The sequence below is a fragment of the Phyllobates terribilis genome, unplaced genomic scaffold (assembly GCF_046119375.1).
Source record: "Phyllobates terribilis strain yellow unplaced genomic scaffold, ASM4611937v1 Scaffold_10__3_contigs__length_209671492, whole genome shotgun sequence".
Lineage (NCBI taxonomy): Eukaryota > Metazoa > Chordata > Amphibia > Anura > Dendrobatidae > Phyllobates > Phyllobates terribilis.
Window position 1 is genome coordinate 51416157 of NW_027362770.1, and position 19114 is coordinate 51435270.

Consider the following 19114-nt stretch of genomic DNA (forward strand, 5'->3'; position numbering starts at 1 on the left):
CTATACACAGGGTGGGATACAGGCTGATAGACTTACTATTGAGCCTGTACACAGAGTGGGATACAGGCTGATAGACTTTCTATTGAGCCTGTACACAGGGTGGGATACAGGCTGATAGACTTACTATTGAGCCTGTACACAGAGTGTGATACAGACTGATAGACTTACTATTGAGCCTGTACACAAAGTGGGATACAGGCTGATAGACTTACTATTGATCCTGTAGACAGAGTGGGATACAGGCTGATAGACTTACTATTGAGCCTGTAGACAGAGTGGGATACAGGCTGATAGACTTTCTATTGAGCCTGTACGCAGAGGGGGATACAGGCTGACAGACTTACTATTGATCCTGTACACAGAGTGGGATACAGGCTGATAGACTTACTATTGAGCCTGTACACAGAGTGGGATACAGGCTGATAGACTTACTATTGATCCTGTACACAGAGTGGGATACAGGCTGATAGACTTACTATTGAGCCTGTAGACAGAGTGGGATACAGGCTGATAGACTTTCTATTGAGCCTGTACGCAGAGGGGGATACAGGCTGATAGACTTACTATTGAGCCTGTCCACAGAGTGGGATACAGGCTGATAGACTTACTATTGAGCCTGTACACAGAGTGGGATACAGGCTGATAGACTTACTATTGAGCCTGTACACAGAGTGGGATACAGACTGATAGACTTACTATTGAGCCTGTACACAGAGTGGGATACAGGCTGATAGACTTACTATTGAGCCTGTACACAGAGTGGGATACAGGCTGATAGACTTACTATTGAGCCTGTACACAGAGTGGGATACAGGCTGATAGACTTACTATTGAGCCTGTACACAGAGTGGGATACAGGCTGATAGACTTACTATTGAGCCTGTACACAGAGTGTGATACAGGCTGATAGACTTACTATTGAGCCTGTACACAGAGTGGGACACAGGCTGATAGACTTACTATTGAGCCTGCACATAGAGTGGTATACAGACTGATAGACTTACTATTGAGCCTGTACACAGAGTTGGATACAGACTGATAGACTTACTATTGAGCCTGTACGCAGAGTGGGATACAGGCTGATAGACTTACTATTGAGCCTGTACACAGAGTGGGATACAGGCTGATAGACTTACTATTGAGCCTGTACACAGAGTGGGATACAGGCTGATAGACTTACTATTGAGCCTGCACATAGAGTGTGATACAGACTGATAGACTTACTATCGAGCCTGTACGCAGAGTGGGATACAGGCTGATAGACTTACTATTGAGCATGTATACAGAGTGGGATACAGGCTGATAGACTTACTATTGAGTCTGTACACAGAGTGGGATACAGGCTGATAGACTTACTATTGAGCCTGTACACAGAGTGGGATACAGGCTGATAGACTTACTATTGAGCCTGTACACAGGGTTGGATACAGGCTGATAGACGTACTATTGAGCCTGTACATAGAGTGGGATGCAGGCTGATAGACTTACTATTGAGCCTGTACACAGAGTGGGATACAGGCTGATAGACTTACTATTGAGCCTGTACACAGAGTGGGATACAGGCTGATAGACGTACTATTGAGCCTGTACACAGAGTGGGATAAAGGCTGATAGACTTACTATTGAGCCTGTACACAGGGTGGGATACAGGCTGATAGACTTACTATTGAGCCTGTACACAGAGTGGGATACAGACTGATAGACTTACTATTGAGCCTGTACACAGAGTGGGATACAGGCTGATAGACTTTCTATTGAGCCTGTACACAGGTTGGGATACAGGCTGATAGACTTACTATTGAGCCTGTACACAGAGTGTGATACAGACTGATAGACTTACTATTGAGCCTGTACACAGAGTGGGATACAGACTGATAGACTTACTATTGAGCCTGTACACAGAGTTGGATACAGGCTGATATACTTACTATTGAGCCTGTACACAGAGTGGGTTACAGACTGATATACTTACTATTGAGCCTGTACACAGAGTGGGATACAGGCTGATAGACTTACTATTGAGCCTGTACACAGAGTGGGATACAGGCTGATAGACTTACTATTGAGCCTGTACACAGAGTGGGTTACAGACTGATAGACTTACTATTGAGCCTGTACACAGAGTGGGATACAGGCTGATAGACTTACTATTGAGCCTGTACACAGAGTGGGTTACAGACTGATATACTTACTATTGAGCCTGTACACAGAGTGGGATACAGGCTGATAGACTTACTATTGAGCCTGTACACAGAGTGGGATACAGGCTGATAGACGTACTATTGAGCCTGTACATAGAGTGGGATGCAGGCTGATAGACGTACTATTGAGCCTGTACATAGAGTGGGATGCAGGCTGATAGACTTACTATTGAGCCTGTACACAGAGTGGGATACAGGCTGATAGACTTACTATTGAGCCTGTACACAGAGTGGGATACAGGCTGATAGACGTACTATTGAGCCTGTACACAGAGTGGGACACAGGCTGATAGACTAACTATTCAACCTGTACACAGAGTGGGATAAAGGCTGATAGACTTACTATTGAGCCTGTACACAGGGTGGGATACAGGCTGATAGACTTACTATTGAGCCTGTACACAGAGTGGGATACAGGCTGATAGACTTACTATTGAGCCTGTACACAGAGTGGGATACAGGCTGATAGACTTTCTATTGAGCCTGTACACAGGGTGGGATACAGGCTGATAGACTTACTATTGAGCCTGTACACAGAGTGTGATACAGACTGATAGACTTACTATTAAGTCTGTATACAGAGTGGGATACAGGCTGATAGACTTACTATTGAGCCTGTACACAGAGTGGGATACAGGCTGATAGACTTACTATTGAGCCTGTACACAGAGTGGGATACAGGCTGATAGACTTACTATTGAGCCTGTACACAGGGTGGGATACAGGCTTATAGATGTACTATTGAGCCTGTACATAGAGTGGGATACAGGCTGATAGACTTACTATTGAGCCTGTACACAGAGTGGGATACAGGTTGATAGACTAACTATTCAACCTGTACACAGAGTGGGATAAAGGCTGATAGACTTACTATTGAGGCTGTACACAGGGTGGGATACAGGCTGATAGACTTACTATTGAGCCTGTACACAGAGTGGGATACAGGCTGATAGACTTTCTATTGAGCCTGTACACAGAGTGGGATACAGGCTGATAGACTTTCTATTGAGCCTGTACACAGAGTGGGATACAGGCTGATAGACTTACTATTGAGCCTGTACACAGAGTGGGATACAGACTGATAGACTTACTATTGAGCCTGTACACAGAGTGGGATACAGGCTGATAGACGTACAATTGAGCCTGTACACAGAGTGTGATACAGACTATTGAGCCTGTACACAGAGTGGGATACAGGCTGATAGACTTACTATTGAGCCTGTACACAGAGGGGGATACAGGCTGATAGAATTACTATTGAGCCTGTACACAGAGTGGGTTACAGACTGATATACTTACTATTGAGCCTGTACACAGAGTGGGATACAGGCTGATAGACGTACTATTGAGCCTGTATACAGAGTGGGATACAGCCTGATAGACTTACTATTGAGCCTGTACACAGAGTGGGATACAGACTGATAGATTTACTATTGAGCCTGTACACAGAGTGGGATACAGACTGATAGATTTACTATTGAGCCTGCACATAGAGTGTGATACAGACTGATAGACTTACTATTGAGCCTGTACGCAGAGTGGGATACAGGCTGATAGACTTACTATTGAGCATGTATACAGAGTGGGATACAGGCTGATAGACTTACTATTGAGTCTGTACACAGAGTGGGATACAGGCTGATAGACTTACTATTGAGCCTGTACACAGAGTGGGATACAGGCTGATAGACTTACTATTGAGCCTGTACACAGGGTTGGATACAGGCTGATAGACGTACTATTGAGCCTGTACATAGAGTGGGATGCAGGCTGATAGACTTACTATTGAGCCTGTACACAGAGTGGGATACAGGCTGATAGACTTACTATTGAGCCTGTACACAGAGTGGGATACAGGCTGATAGACGTACTATTGAGCCTGTACACAGAGTGGGATAAAGGCTGATAGACTTACTATTGAGCCTGTACACAGGGTGGGATACAGGCTGATAGACTTACTATTGAGCCTGTACACAGAGTGGGATACAGACTGATAGACTTACTATTGAGCCTGTACACAGAGTGGGATACAGGCTGATAGACTTTCTATTGAGCCTGTACACAGGTTGGGATACAGGCTGATAGACTTACTATTGAGCCTGTACACAGAGTGTGATACAGACTGATAGACTTACTATTGAGCCTGTACACAGAGTGGGATACAGACTGATAGACTTACTATTGAGCCTGTACACAGAGTGGGATACAGGCTGATATACTTACTATTGAGCCTGTACACAGAGTGGGTTACAGACTGATATACTTACTATTGAGCCTGTACACAGAGTGGGATACAGGCTGATAGACTTACTATTGAGCCTGTACACAGAGTGGGTTACAGACTGATAGACTTACTATTGAGCCTGTACACAGAGTGGGATACAGGCTGATAGACTTACTATTGAGCCTGTACACAGAGTGGGTTACAGACTGATATACTTACTATTGAGCCTGTACACAGAGTGGGATACAGGCTGATAGACTTACTATTGAGCCTGTACACAGAGTGGGATACAGGCTGATAGACGTACTATTGAGCCTGTACATAGAGTGGGATGCAGGCTGATAGACGTACTATTGAGCCTGTACATAGAGTGGGATGCAGGCTGATAGACTTACTATTGAGCCTGTACACAGAGTGGGATACAGGCTGATAGACTTACTATTGAGCCTGTACACAGAGTGGGATACAGGCTGATAGACGTACTATTGAGCCTGTACACAGAGTGGGATACAGGCTGATAGACTTTCTATTGAGCCTGTACACAGGGTGGGATACAGGCTGATAGACTTACTATTGAGCCTGTACACAGAGTGTGATACAGACTGATAGACTTACTATTGAGCCTGTACACAAAGTGGGATACAGGCTGATAGACTTACTATTGAGCCTGTACACAGAGTGGGATACAGACTGATAGACTTACTATTGATCCTGTAGACAGAGTGGGATACAGAGTGATAGACTTTCTAATGAGCCTGTACACAGAGTGGGATACAGGCTGATAGACTTACTATTGATCCTGTACACAGAGTGGGATACAGGCTGATAGACTTACTATTGAGCCTGTACACAGAGTGGGATACAGGCTGATAGACTTTCTATTGAGCCTGTACGCAGAGGGGGATACAGGCTGATAGACTTACTATTGAGCCTGTACACAGAGTGGGATACAGGCTGATAGACTTACTATTGAGCCTGTACACAGAGTGGGATACAGGCTGATAGACTTACTATTGAGCCTGTACACAGAGTGGGATACAGACTGATAGACTTACTATTGAGCCTGTACACAGAGTGGGATACAGGCTGATAGACTTACTATTGAGCCTGTACACAGAGTGTGATACAGGCTGATAGACTTACTATTGAGCCTGTACACAGAGTGGGATACAGGCTGATAGACTTATTATTGAGCCTGTACACAAAGTGGGATACAGGCTGATAGACTTACTATTGAGCCTGTACACAGAGTGGGATACAGACTGATAGACTTACTATTGATCCTGTAGACAGAGTGGGATACAGAGTGATAGACTTTCTAATGAGCCTGTACACAGAGTGGGATACAGGCTGATAGACTTACTATTGATCCTGTACACAGAGTGGGATACAGGCTGATAGACTTACTATTGAGCCTGTACACAGAGTGGGATACAGGCTGATAGACTTTCTATTGAGCCTGTACGCAGAGGGGGATACAGGCTGATAGACTTACTATTGAGCCTGTCCACAGAGTGGGATACAGGCTGATAGACTTACTATTGAGCCTGTACACAGAGTGGGATACAGGCTGATAGACTTACTATTGAGCCTGTACACAGAGTGGGATACAGACTGATAGACTTACTATTGAGCCTGTACACAGAGTGTGATACAGGCTGATAGACTTACTATTGAGCCTGTACACAGAGTGGGATACAGGCTGATAGACTTACTATTGAGCCTGTACACAGAGTGGGATACAGGCTGATAGACTTACTATTGAGCCTGTACACAGAGTGGGATACAGGCTGATAGACTTACTATTGAGCCTGTACACAGAGTGGGATACAGGCTGACAGACTTACTATTGAGCCTGTACACAGAGTGTGATACAGGCTGATAGACTTACTATTGAGCCTGTACACAGAGTGGGACACAGGCTGATAGACTTACTATTGAGCCTGCACATAGAGTGGTATACAGACTGATAGACTTACTATTGAGCCTGTACACAGAGTTGGATACAGACTGATAGACTTACTATTGAGCCTGTACGCAGAGTGGTATACAGGCTGATAGACTTACTATTGAGCCTGTACACAGAGTGGGATACAGGCTGATAGACTTACTATTGAGCCTGTACACAGAGTGGGATACAGGCTGATAGACTTACTATTGAGCCTGCACATAGAGTGTGATACAGACTGATAGACTTACTATCGAGCCTGTACGCAGAGTGGGATACAGGCTGATAGACTTACTATTGAGCATGTATACAGAGTGGGATACAGGCTGATAGACTTACTATTGAGTCTGTACACAGAGTGGGATACAGGCTGATAGCCTTACTATTGAGCCTGTACACAGAGTGGGATACAGGCTGATAGACTTACTATTGAGCCTGTACATAGGGTTGGATACAGGCTGATAGACGTACTATTGAGCCTGTACATAGAGTGGGATGCAGGCTGATAGACTTACTATTGAGCCTGTACACAGAGTGGGATACAGGCTGATAGACTTACTATTGAGCCTGTACACAGAGTGGGATACAGGCTGATAGACGTACTATTGAGCCTGTACACAGAGTGGGATAAAGGCTGATAGACTTACTATTGAGCCTGTACACAGGGTGGGATACAGGCTGATAGACTTACTATTGAGCCTGTACACAGAGTGGGATACAGACTGATAGACTTACTATTGAGCCTGTACACAGAGTGGGATACAGGCTGATAGACTTTCTATTGAGCCTGTACACAGGTTGGGATACAGGCTGATAGACTTACTATTGAGCCTGTACACAGAGTGTGATACAGACTGATAGACTTACTATTGAGCCTGTACACAGAGTGGGATACAGACTGATAGACTTACTATTGAGCCTGTACACAGAGTGGGATACAGGCTGATATACTTACTATTGAGCCTGTACACAGAGTGGGTTACAGACTGATATACTTACTATTGAGCCTGTACACAGAGTGGGATACAGGCTGATAGACTTACTATTGAGCCTGTACACAGAGTGGGATACAGGCTGATAGACTTACTATTGAGCCTGTACACAGAGTGGGTTACAGACTGATAGACTTACTATTGAGCCTGTACACAGAGTGGGATACAGGCTGATAGACTTACTATTGAGCCTGTACACAGAGTGGGTTACAGACTGATATACTTACTATTGAGCCTGTACACAGAGTGGGATACAGGCTGATAGACTTACTATTGAGCCTGTACACAGAGTGGGATACAGGCTGATAGACGTACTATTGAGCCTGTACATAGAGTGGGATGCAGGCTGATAGACGTACTATTGAGCCTGTACATAGAGTGGGATGCAGGCTGATAGACTTACTATTGAGCCTGTACACAGAGTGGGATACAGGCTGATAGACTTACTATTGAGCCTGTACACAGAGTGGGATACAGGCTGATAGACGTACTATTGAGCCTGTACACAGAGTGGGACACAGGCTGATAGACTAACTATTCAACCTGTACACAGAGTGGGATAAAGGCTGATAGACTTACTATTGAGCCTGTACACAGGGTGGGATACAGGCTGATAGACTTACTATTGAGCCTGTACACAGAGTGTGATACAGACTGATAGACTTACTATTGAGCCTGTACACAGGGTGGGATACAGGCTGATAGACTTACTATTGAGCCTGTACACAGAGTGTGATACAGACTGATAGACTTACTATTAAGTCTGTATACAGAGTGGGATACAGGCTGATAGACTTACTATTGAGCCTGTACACAGAGTGGGATACAGACTGATAGACTTACTATTGAGCCTGTACACAGAGTGGGATACAGACTGATAGACTTACTATTGAGCCTGTACGCAGAGTGGGATACAGGCTGATAGACTTACTATTGAGCCTGTACACAGAGTGGGATACAGGCTGATAGACTTACTATTGAGCCTGTACACAGAGTGGGATACAGACTGATAGACGTACTATTGAGCCTGTACATAGAGTGGGATGCAGGCTGATAGACTTACTATTGAGCCTGTACACAGAGTGGGATACAGACTGATAGACGTACTATTGAGCCTGTACACAGAGTGGGATACAGGCTGATAGACTTACTATTGAGCCTGTACACAGAGTGGGATACAGGCTGATAGACTTACTATTGAGACTGTACACAGGGTGGGATACAGGCTGATAGACGTACTATTGAGCCTGTACATAGAGTGGGATGCAGGCTGATAGACTTACTATTGAGCCTATACACAGAGTGGGATACAGGCTGATAGACTTACTATTGAGCCTGTACACAGAGTGGGATACAGGCTGATAGACGTACTATTGAGCCTGTACACAGAGTGGGACACAGGCTGATAGACTAACTATTCAACCTGTACACAGAGTGGGATAAAGGCTGATAGACTTACTATTGAGCCTATACACAGGGTGGGATACAGGCTGATAGACTTACTATTGAGCCTGTACACAGAGTGGGATACAGGCTGATAGACTTTCTATTGAGCCTGTACACAGGGTGGGATACAGGCTGATAGACTTACTATTGAGCCTGTACACAGAGTGTGATACAGACTGATAGACTTACTATTGAGCCTGTACACAAAGTGGGATACAGGCTGATAGACTTACTATTGAGCCTGTACACAGAGTGGGATACAGACTGATAGACTTACTATTGATCCTGTAGACAGAGTGGGATACAGAGTGATAGACTTTCTAATGAGCCTGTACACAGAGTGGGATACAGGCTGATAGACTTACTATTGATCCTGTACACAGAGTGGGATACAGGCTGATAGACTTACTATTGAGCCTGTACACAGAGTGGGATACAGGCTGATAGACTTTCTATTGAGCCTGTACGCAGAGGGGGATACAGGCTGATAGACTTACTATTGAGCCTGTACACAGAGTGGGATACAGGCTGATAGACTTACTATTGAGCCTGTACACAGAGTGGGATACAGGCTGATAGACTTACTATTGAGCCTGTACACAGAGTGGGATACAGACTGATAGACTTACTATTGAGCCTGTACACAGAGTGGGATACAGGCTGATAGACTTACTATTGAGCCTGTACACAGAGTGTGATACAGGCTGATAGACTTACTATTGAGCCTGTACACAGAGTGGGATACAGGCTGATAGACTTACTATTGAGCCTGTACACAGAGTGGGATACAGGCTGATAGACGTACTATTGAGCCTGTACGCATAGTGGGATACAGGCTAATAGACTTACTATTGATCCTGTAGACAGAGTGGGATACAGGCTGATAGACTTTCTAATGAGCCTGTACACAGAGTGGGATACAGGCTGATAGACTTACTATTGATCCTGTACACAGAGTGGGATACAGGCTGATAGACTTACTATTGAGCCTGTACACAGAGTGGGATACAGGCTGATAGACTTTCTATTGAGCCTGTACGCAGAGGGGGATACAGGCTGATAGACTTACTATTGAGCCTGTACACAGAGTGGGATACAGGCTGATAGACTTTCTATTGAGCCTGTACACAGAGGGGGATACAGGCTGATAGACTTACTATTGAGCCTGTACACAGAGTGGCATACAGGCTGATAGACGTTCTATTGAGCCTGTACACAGAGTGGGATACAGGCTGATAGACTTTCTATTGAGCCTGTACACAGTGTGGGATACAGACTGATAGACTTACTATTGAGCCTGTACACAGAGTGGGATACAGGCTGATAGACTTACTATTGAGCCTGTACACAGAGTGGGATACAGGCTGATAGACTTACTATTGAGCCTGTATACAGAGTGGGATACAGGCTGACAGACTTACTATTGAGCCTGTACACAGAGTGGGATACAGGCTGATAGACGTACTATTGAGCCTGTATACAGAGTGGGATACAGACTGATAGACTTACTATTGAGCCTGTACACAGAGTGGGATACAGACTGATAGACTTACTATTGAGCCTGTACACAGAGTTGGATACAGGCTGATAGACTTACTATTGAGCCTGTACACAGAGTGTGATACAGACTGATAGACTTACTATTGAGCCTGTACGCAGAGTGGGATACAGGCTGATAGACTTACTATTGAGCCTGTACGCAGAGTGGGATACAGACTGATAGACTTACTATTGAGCCTGTACGCAGAGTGGGATACAGGCTGATAGACTTACTATTGAGCCTGTAAACAGAGTGGGATACAGGCTGATAGACTTACTATTGAGCCTGTAAACAGAGTGGGATACAGGCTGATAGACTTACTATTGAGCCTGTACACAGAGTGGGATACAGGCTGATAGACTTACTATTGAGCCTGTACACAGGGTGGGATACAGGCTGATAGACGTACTATTGAGCCTGTACATAGAGTGGGATGCAGGCTGATAGACTTACTATTGAGCCTGTACACAGAGTGGGATACAGGCTGATAGACTTACTATTGAGCCTGTACACAGAGTGGGATACAGGCTGATAGACTTACTATTGAGCCTGTACACAGAGTGGGATACAGACTGATAGACTTACTATTGAGCCTTTACACAGAGTGGGATACAGACTGATAGACTTACTATTGAGCCTGTACGCAGAGTGGGATACAGGCTGATAGACTTACTATTGAGCATGTACACAGAGTGGGATACAGGCTGATAGACTTACTATTGAGTCTGTACACAGAGTGGGATACAGGCTGATAGACTTACTATTGAGCCTGTACACAGAGTGGGATACAGGCTGATAGACTTACTATTGAGACTGTACACAATGTGGGATACAGGCTGATAGACTTACTATTGAGCCTGTACATAGAGTGGGATGCAGGCTGATAGACTTACTATTGAGCCTGTACACAGAGTGGGATACAGGCTGATAGACTTACTATTGAGCCTGTACACAGAGTGGGATACAGGCTGATAGACGTACTATTGAGCCTGTACACAGAGTGGGACACAGGTTGATAGACTAACTATTCAACCTGTACACAGAGTGGGATAAAGGCTGATAGACTTACTATTGAGCCTATACACAGGGTGGGATACAGGCTGATAGACTTACTATTGAGCCTGTACACAGAGTGGGATACAGGCTGATAGACTTTCTATTGAGCCTGTACACAGGGTGGGATACAGGCTGATAGACTTACTATTGAGCCTGTACACAGAGTGTGATACAGACTGATAGACTTACTATTGAGCCTGTACACAAAGTGGGATACAGGCTGATAGACTTACTATTGATCCTGTAGACAGAGTGGGATACAGGCTGATAGACTTACTATTGAGCCTGTAGACAGAGTGGGATACAGGCTGATAGACTTTCTATTGAGCCTGTACGCAGAGGGGGATACAGGCTGACAGACTTACTATTGATCCTGTACACAGAGTGGGATACAGGCTGATAGACTTACTATTGAGCCTGTACACAGAGTGGGATACAGGCTGATAGACTTACTATTGATCCTGTACACAGAGTGGGATACAGGCTGATAGACTTACTATTGAGCCTGTAGACAGAGTGGGATACAGGCTGATAGACTTTCTATTGAGCCTGTACGCAGAGGGGGATACAGGCTGATAGACTTACTATTGAGCCTGTCCACAGAGTGGGATACAGGCTGATAGACTTACTATTGAGCCTGTACACAGAGTGGGATACAGGCTGATAGACTTACTATTGAGCCTGTACACAGAGTGGGATACAGACTGATAGACTTACTATTGAGCCTGTACACAGAGTGGGATACAGGCTGATAGACTTACTATTGAGCCTGTACACAGAGTGGGATACAGGCTGATAGACTTACTATTGAGCCTGTACACAGAGTGGGATACAGGCTGATAGACTTACTATTGAGCCTGTACACAGAGTGGGATACAGGCTGATAGACTTACTATTGAGCCTGTACACAGAGTGTGATACAGGCTGATAGACTTACTATTGAGCCTGTACACAGAGTGGGACACAGGCTGATAGACTTACTATTGAGCCTGCACATAGAGTGGTATACAGACTGATAGACTTACTATTGAGCCTGTACACAGAGTTGGATACAGACTGATAGACTTACTATTGAGCCTGTACGCAGAGTGGGATACAGGCTGATAGACTTACTATTGAGCCTGTACACAGAGTGGGATACAGGCTGATAGACTTACTATTGAGCCTGTACACAGAGTGGGATACAGGCTGATAGACTTACTATTGAGCCTGCACATAGAGTGTGATACAGACTGATAGACTTACTATCGAGCCTGTACGCAGAGTGGGATACAGGCTGATAGACTTACTATTGAGCATGTATACAGAGTGGGATACAGGCTGATAGACTTACTATTGAGTCTGTACACAGAGTGGGATACAGGCTGATAGACTTACTATTGAGCCTGTACACAGAGTGGGATACAGGCTGATAGACTTACTATTGAGCCTGTACACAGGGTTGGATACAGGCTGATAGACGTACTATTGAGCCTGTACATAGAGTGGGATGCAGGCTGATAGACTTACTATTGAGCCTGTACACAGAGTGGGATACAGGCTGATAGACTTACTATTGAGCCTGTACACAGAGTGGGATACAGGCTGATAGACGTACTATTGAGCCTGTACACAGAGTGGGATAAAGGCTGATAGACTTACTATTGAGCCTGTACACAGGGTGGGATACAGGCTGATAGACTTACTATTGAGCCTGTACACAGAGTGGGATACAGACTGATAGACTTACTATTGAGCCTGTACACAGAGTGGGATACAGGCTGATAGACTTTCTATTGAGCCTGTACACAGGTTGGGATACAGGCTGATAGACTTACTATTGAGCCTGTACACAGAGTGTGATACAGACTGATAGACTTACTATTGAGCCTGTACACAGAGTGGGATACAGACTGATAGACTTACTATTGAGCCTGTACACAGAGTTGGATACAGGCTGATATACTTACTATTGAGCCTGTACACAGAGTGGGTTACAGACTGATATACTTACTATTGAGCCTGTACACAGAGTGGGATACAGGCTGATAGACTTACTATTGAGCCTGTACACAGAGTGGGATACAGGCTGATAGACTTACTATTGAGCCTGTACACAGAGTGGGTTACAGACTGATAGACTTACTATTGAGCCTGTACACAGAGTGGGATACAGGCTGATAGACTTACTATTGAGCCTGCACACAGAGTGGGTTACAGACTGATATACTTACTATTGAGCCTGTACACAGAGTGGGATACAGGCTGATAGACTTACTATTGAGCCTGTACACAGAGTGGGATACAGGCTGATAGACGTACTATTGAGCCTGTACATAGAGTGGGATGCAGGCTGATAGACGTACTATTGAGCCTGTACATAGAGTGGGATGCAGGCTGATAGACTTACTATTGAGCCTGTACACAGAGTGGGATACAGGCTGATAGACTTACTATTGAGCCTGTACACAGAGTGGGATACAGGCTGATAGACGTACTATTGAGCCTGTACACAGAGTGGGACACAGGCTGATAGACTAACTATTCAACCTGTACACAGAGTGGGATAAAGGCTGATAGACTTACTATTGAGCCTGTACACAGGGTGGGATACAGGCTGATAGACTTACTATTGAGCCTGTACACAGAGTGGGATACAGGCTGATAGACTTACTATTGAGCCTGTACACAGAGTGGGATACAGGCTGATAGACTTTCTATTGAGCCTGTACACAGGGTGGGATACAGGCTGATAGACTTACTATTGAGCCTGTACACAGAGTGTGATACAGACTGATAGACTTACTATTAAGTCTGTATACAGAGTGGGATACAGGCTGATAGACTTACTATTGAGCCTGTACACAGAGTGGGATACAGGCTGATAGACTTACTATTGAGCCTGTACACAGAGTGGGATACAGGCTGATAGACTTACTATTGAGCCTGTACACAGGGTGGGATACAGGCTTATAGATGTACTATTGAGCCTGTACATAGAGTGGGATACAGGCTGATAGACTTACTATTGAGCCTGTACACAGAGTGGGATACAGGTTGATAGACTAACTATTCAACCTGTACACAGAGTGGGATAAAGGCTGATAGACTTACTATTGAGGCTGTACACAGGGTGGGATACAGGCTGATAGACTTACTATTGAGCCTGTACACAGAGTGGGATACAGGCTGATAGACTTTCTATTGAGCCTGTACACAGAGTGGGATACAGGCTGATAGACTTTCTATTGAGCCTGTACACAGAGTGGGATACAGGCTGATAGACTTACTATTGAGCCTGTACACAGAGTGGGATACAGACTGATAGACTTACTATTGAGCCTGTACACAGAGTGGGATACAGGCTGATAGACGTACAATTGAGCCTGTACACAGAGTGTGATACAGACTATTGAGCCTGTACACAGAGTGGGATACAGGCTGATAGACTTACTATTGAGCCTGTACACAGAGGGGGATACAGGCTGATAGAATTACTATTGAGCCTGTACACAGAGTGGGTTACAGACTGATATACTTACTATTGAGCCTGTACACAGAGTGGGATACAGGCTGATAGACGTACTATTGAGCCTGTATACAGAGTGGGATACAGCCTGATAGACTTACTATTGAGCCTGTACACAGAGTGGGATACAGACTGATAGATTTACTATTGAGCCTGTACACAGAGTGGGATACAGACTGATAGATTTACTATTGAGCCTGCACATAGAGTGTGATACAGACTGATAGACTTACTATTGAGCCTGTACGCAGAGTGGGATACAGGCTGATAGACTTACTATTGAGCATGTATACAGAGTGGGATACAGGCTGATAGACTTACTATTGAGTCTGTACACAGAGTGGGATACAGGCTGATAGACTTACTATTGAGCCTGTACACAGAGTGGGATACAGGCTGATAGACTTACTATTGAGCCTGTACACAGGGTTGGATACAGGCTGATAGACGTACTATTGAGCCTGTACATAGAGTGGGATGCAGGCTGATAGACTTACTATTGAGCCTGTACACAGAGTGGGATACAGGCTGATAGACTTACTATTGAGCCTGTACACAGAGTGGGATACAGGCTGATAGACGTACTATTGAGCCTGTACACAGAGTGGGATAAAGGCTGATAGACTTACTATTGAGCCTGTACACAGGGTGGGATACAGGCTGATAGACTTACTATTGAGCCTGTACACAGAGTGGGATACAGACTGATAGACTTACTATTGAGCCTGTACACAGAGTGGGATACAGGCTGATAGACTTTCTATTGAGCCTGTACACAGGTTGGGATACAGGCTGATAGACTTACTATTGAGCCTGTACACAGAGTGTGATACAGACTGATAGACTTACTATTGAGCCTGTACACAGAGTGGGATACAGACTGATAGACTTACTATTGAGCCTGTACACAGAGTGGGATACAGGCTGATATACTTACTATTGAGCCTGTACACAGAGTGGGTTACAGACTGATATACTTACTATTGAGCCTGTACACAGAGTGGGATACAGGCTGATAGACTTACTATTGAGCCTGTACACAGAGTGGGTTACAGACTGATAGACTTACTATTGAGCCTGTACACAGAGTGGGATACAGGCTGATAGACTTACTATTGAGCCTGTACACAGAGTGGGTTACAGACTGATATACTTACTATTGAGCCTGTACACAGAGTGGGATACAGGCTGATAGACTTACTATTGAGCCTGTACACAGAGTGGGATACAGGCTGATAGACGTACTATTGAGCCTGTACATAGAGTGGGATGCAGGCTGATAGACGTACTATTGAGCCTGTACATAGAGTGGGATGCAGGCTGATAGACTTACTATTGAGCCTGTACACAGAGTGGGATACAGGCTGATAGACTTACTATTGAGCCTGTACACAGAGTGGGATACAGGCTGATAGACGTACTATTGAGCCTGTACACAGAGTGGGATACAGGCTGATAGACTTTCTATTGAGCCTGTACACAGGGTGGGATACAGGCTGATAGACTTACTATTGAGCCTGTACACAGAGTGTGATACAGACTGATAGACTTACTATTGAGCCTGTACACAAAGTGGGATACAGGCTGATAGACTTACTATTGAGCCTGTACACAGAGTGGGATACAGACTGATAGACTTACTATTGATCCTGTAGACAGAGTGGGATACAGAGTGATAGACTTTCTAATGAGCCTGTACACAGAGTGGGATACAGGCTGATAGACTTACTATTGATCCTGTACACAGAGTGGGATACAGGCTGATAGACTTACTATTGAGCCTGTACACAGAGTGGGATACAGGCTGATAGACTTTCTATTGAGCCTGTACGCAGAGGGGGATACAGGCTGATAGACTTACTATTGAGCCTGTACACAGAGTGGGATACAGGCTGATAGACTTACTATTGAGCCTGTACACAGAGTGGGATACAGGCTGATAGACTTACTATTGAGCCTGTACACAGAGTGGGATACAGACTGATAGACTTACTATTGAGCCTGTACACAGAGTGGGATACAGGCTGATAGACTTACTATTGAGCCTGTACACAGAGTGTGATACAGGCTGATAGACTTACTATTGAGCCTGTACACAGAGTGGGATACAGGCTGATAGACTTATTATTGAGCCTGTACACAAAGTGGGATACAGGCTGATAGACTTACTATTGAGCCTGTACACAGAGTGGGATACAGACTGATAGACTTACTATTGATCCTGTAGACAGAGTGGGATACAGAGTGATAGACTTTCTAATGAGCCTGTACACAGAGTGGGATACAGGCTGATAGACTTACTATTGATCCTGTACACAGAGTGGGATACAGGCTGATAGACTTACTATTGAGCCTGTACACAGAGTGGGATACAGGCTGATAGACTTTCTATTGAGCCTGTACGCAGAGGGGGATACAGGCTGATAGACTTACTATTGAGCCTGTCCACAGAGTGGGATACAGGCTGATAGACTTACTATTGAGCCTGTACACAGAGTGGGATACAGGCTGATAGACTTACTATTGAGCCTGTACACAGAGTGGGATACAGACTGATAGACTTACTATTGAGCCTGTACACAGAGTGTGATACAGGCTGATAGACTTACTATTGAGCCTGTACACAGAGTGGGATACAGGCTGATAGACTTACTATTGAGCCTGTACACAGAGTGGGATACAGGCTGATAGACTTACTATTGAGCCTGTACACAGAGTGGGATACAGGCTGATAGACTTACTATTGAGCCTGTACACAGAGTGGGATACAGGCTGACAGACTTACTATTGAGCCTGTACACAGAGTGTGATACAGGCTGATAGACTTACTATTGAGCCTGTACACAGAGTGGGACACAGGCTGATAGACTTACTATTGAGCCTGCACATAGAGTGGTATACAGACTGATAGACTTACTATTGAGCCTGTACACAGAGTTGGATACAGACTGATAGACTTACTATTGAGCCTGTACGCAGAGTGGTATACAGGCTGATAGACTTACTATTGAGCCTGTACACAGAGTGGGATACAGGCTGATAGACTTACTATTGAGCCTGTACACAGAGTGGGATACAGGCTGATAGACTTACTATTGAGCCTGCACATAGAGTGTGATACAGACTGATAGACTTACTATCGAGCCTGTACGCAGAGTGGGATACAGGCTGATAGACTTACTATTGAGCATGTATACAGAGTGGGATACAGGCTGATAGACTTACTATTGAGTCTGTACACAGAGTGGGATACAGGCTGATAGCCTTACTATTGAGCCTGTACACAGAGTGGGATACAGGCTGATAGACTTACTATTGAGCCTGTACATAGGGTTGGATACAGGCTGATAGACGTACTATTGAGCCTGTACATAGAGTGGGATGCAGGCTGATAGACTTACTATTGAGCCTGTACACAGAGTGGGATACAGGCTGATAGACTTACTATTGAGCCTGTACACAGAGTGGGATACAGGCTGATAGACGTACTATTGAGCCTGTACACAGAGTGGGATAAAGGCTGATAGACTTACTATTGAGCCTGTACACAGGGTGGGATACAGGCTGATAGACTTACTATTGAGCCTGTACACAGAGTGGGATACAGACTGATAGACTTACTATTGAGCCTGTACACAGAGTGGGATACAGGCTGATAGACTTTCTATTGAGCCTGTACACAGGTTGGGATACAGGCTGATAGACTTACTATTGAGCCTGTACACAGAGTGTGATACAGACTGATAGACTTACTATTGAGCCTGTACACAGAGTGGGATACAGACTGATAGACTTACTATTGAGCCTGTACACAGAGTGGGATACAGGCTGATATACTTACTATTGAGCCTGTACACAGAGTGGGTTACAGACTGATATACTTACTATTGAGCCTGTACACAGAGTGGGATACAGGCTGATAGACTTACTATTGAGCCTGTACACAGAGTGGGATACAGGCTGATAGACTTACTATTGAGCCTGTACACAGAGTGGGTTACAGACTGATAGACTTACTATTGAGCCTGTACACAGAGTGGGATACAGGCTGATAGACTTACTATTGAGCCTGTACACAGAGTGGGTTACAGACTGATATACTTACTATTGAGCCTGTACACAGAGTGGGATACAGGCTGATAGACTTACTATTGAGCCTGTACACAGAGTGGGATACAGGCTGATAGACGTACTATTGA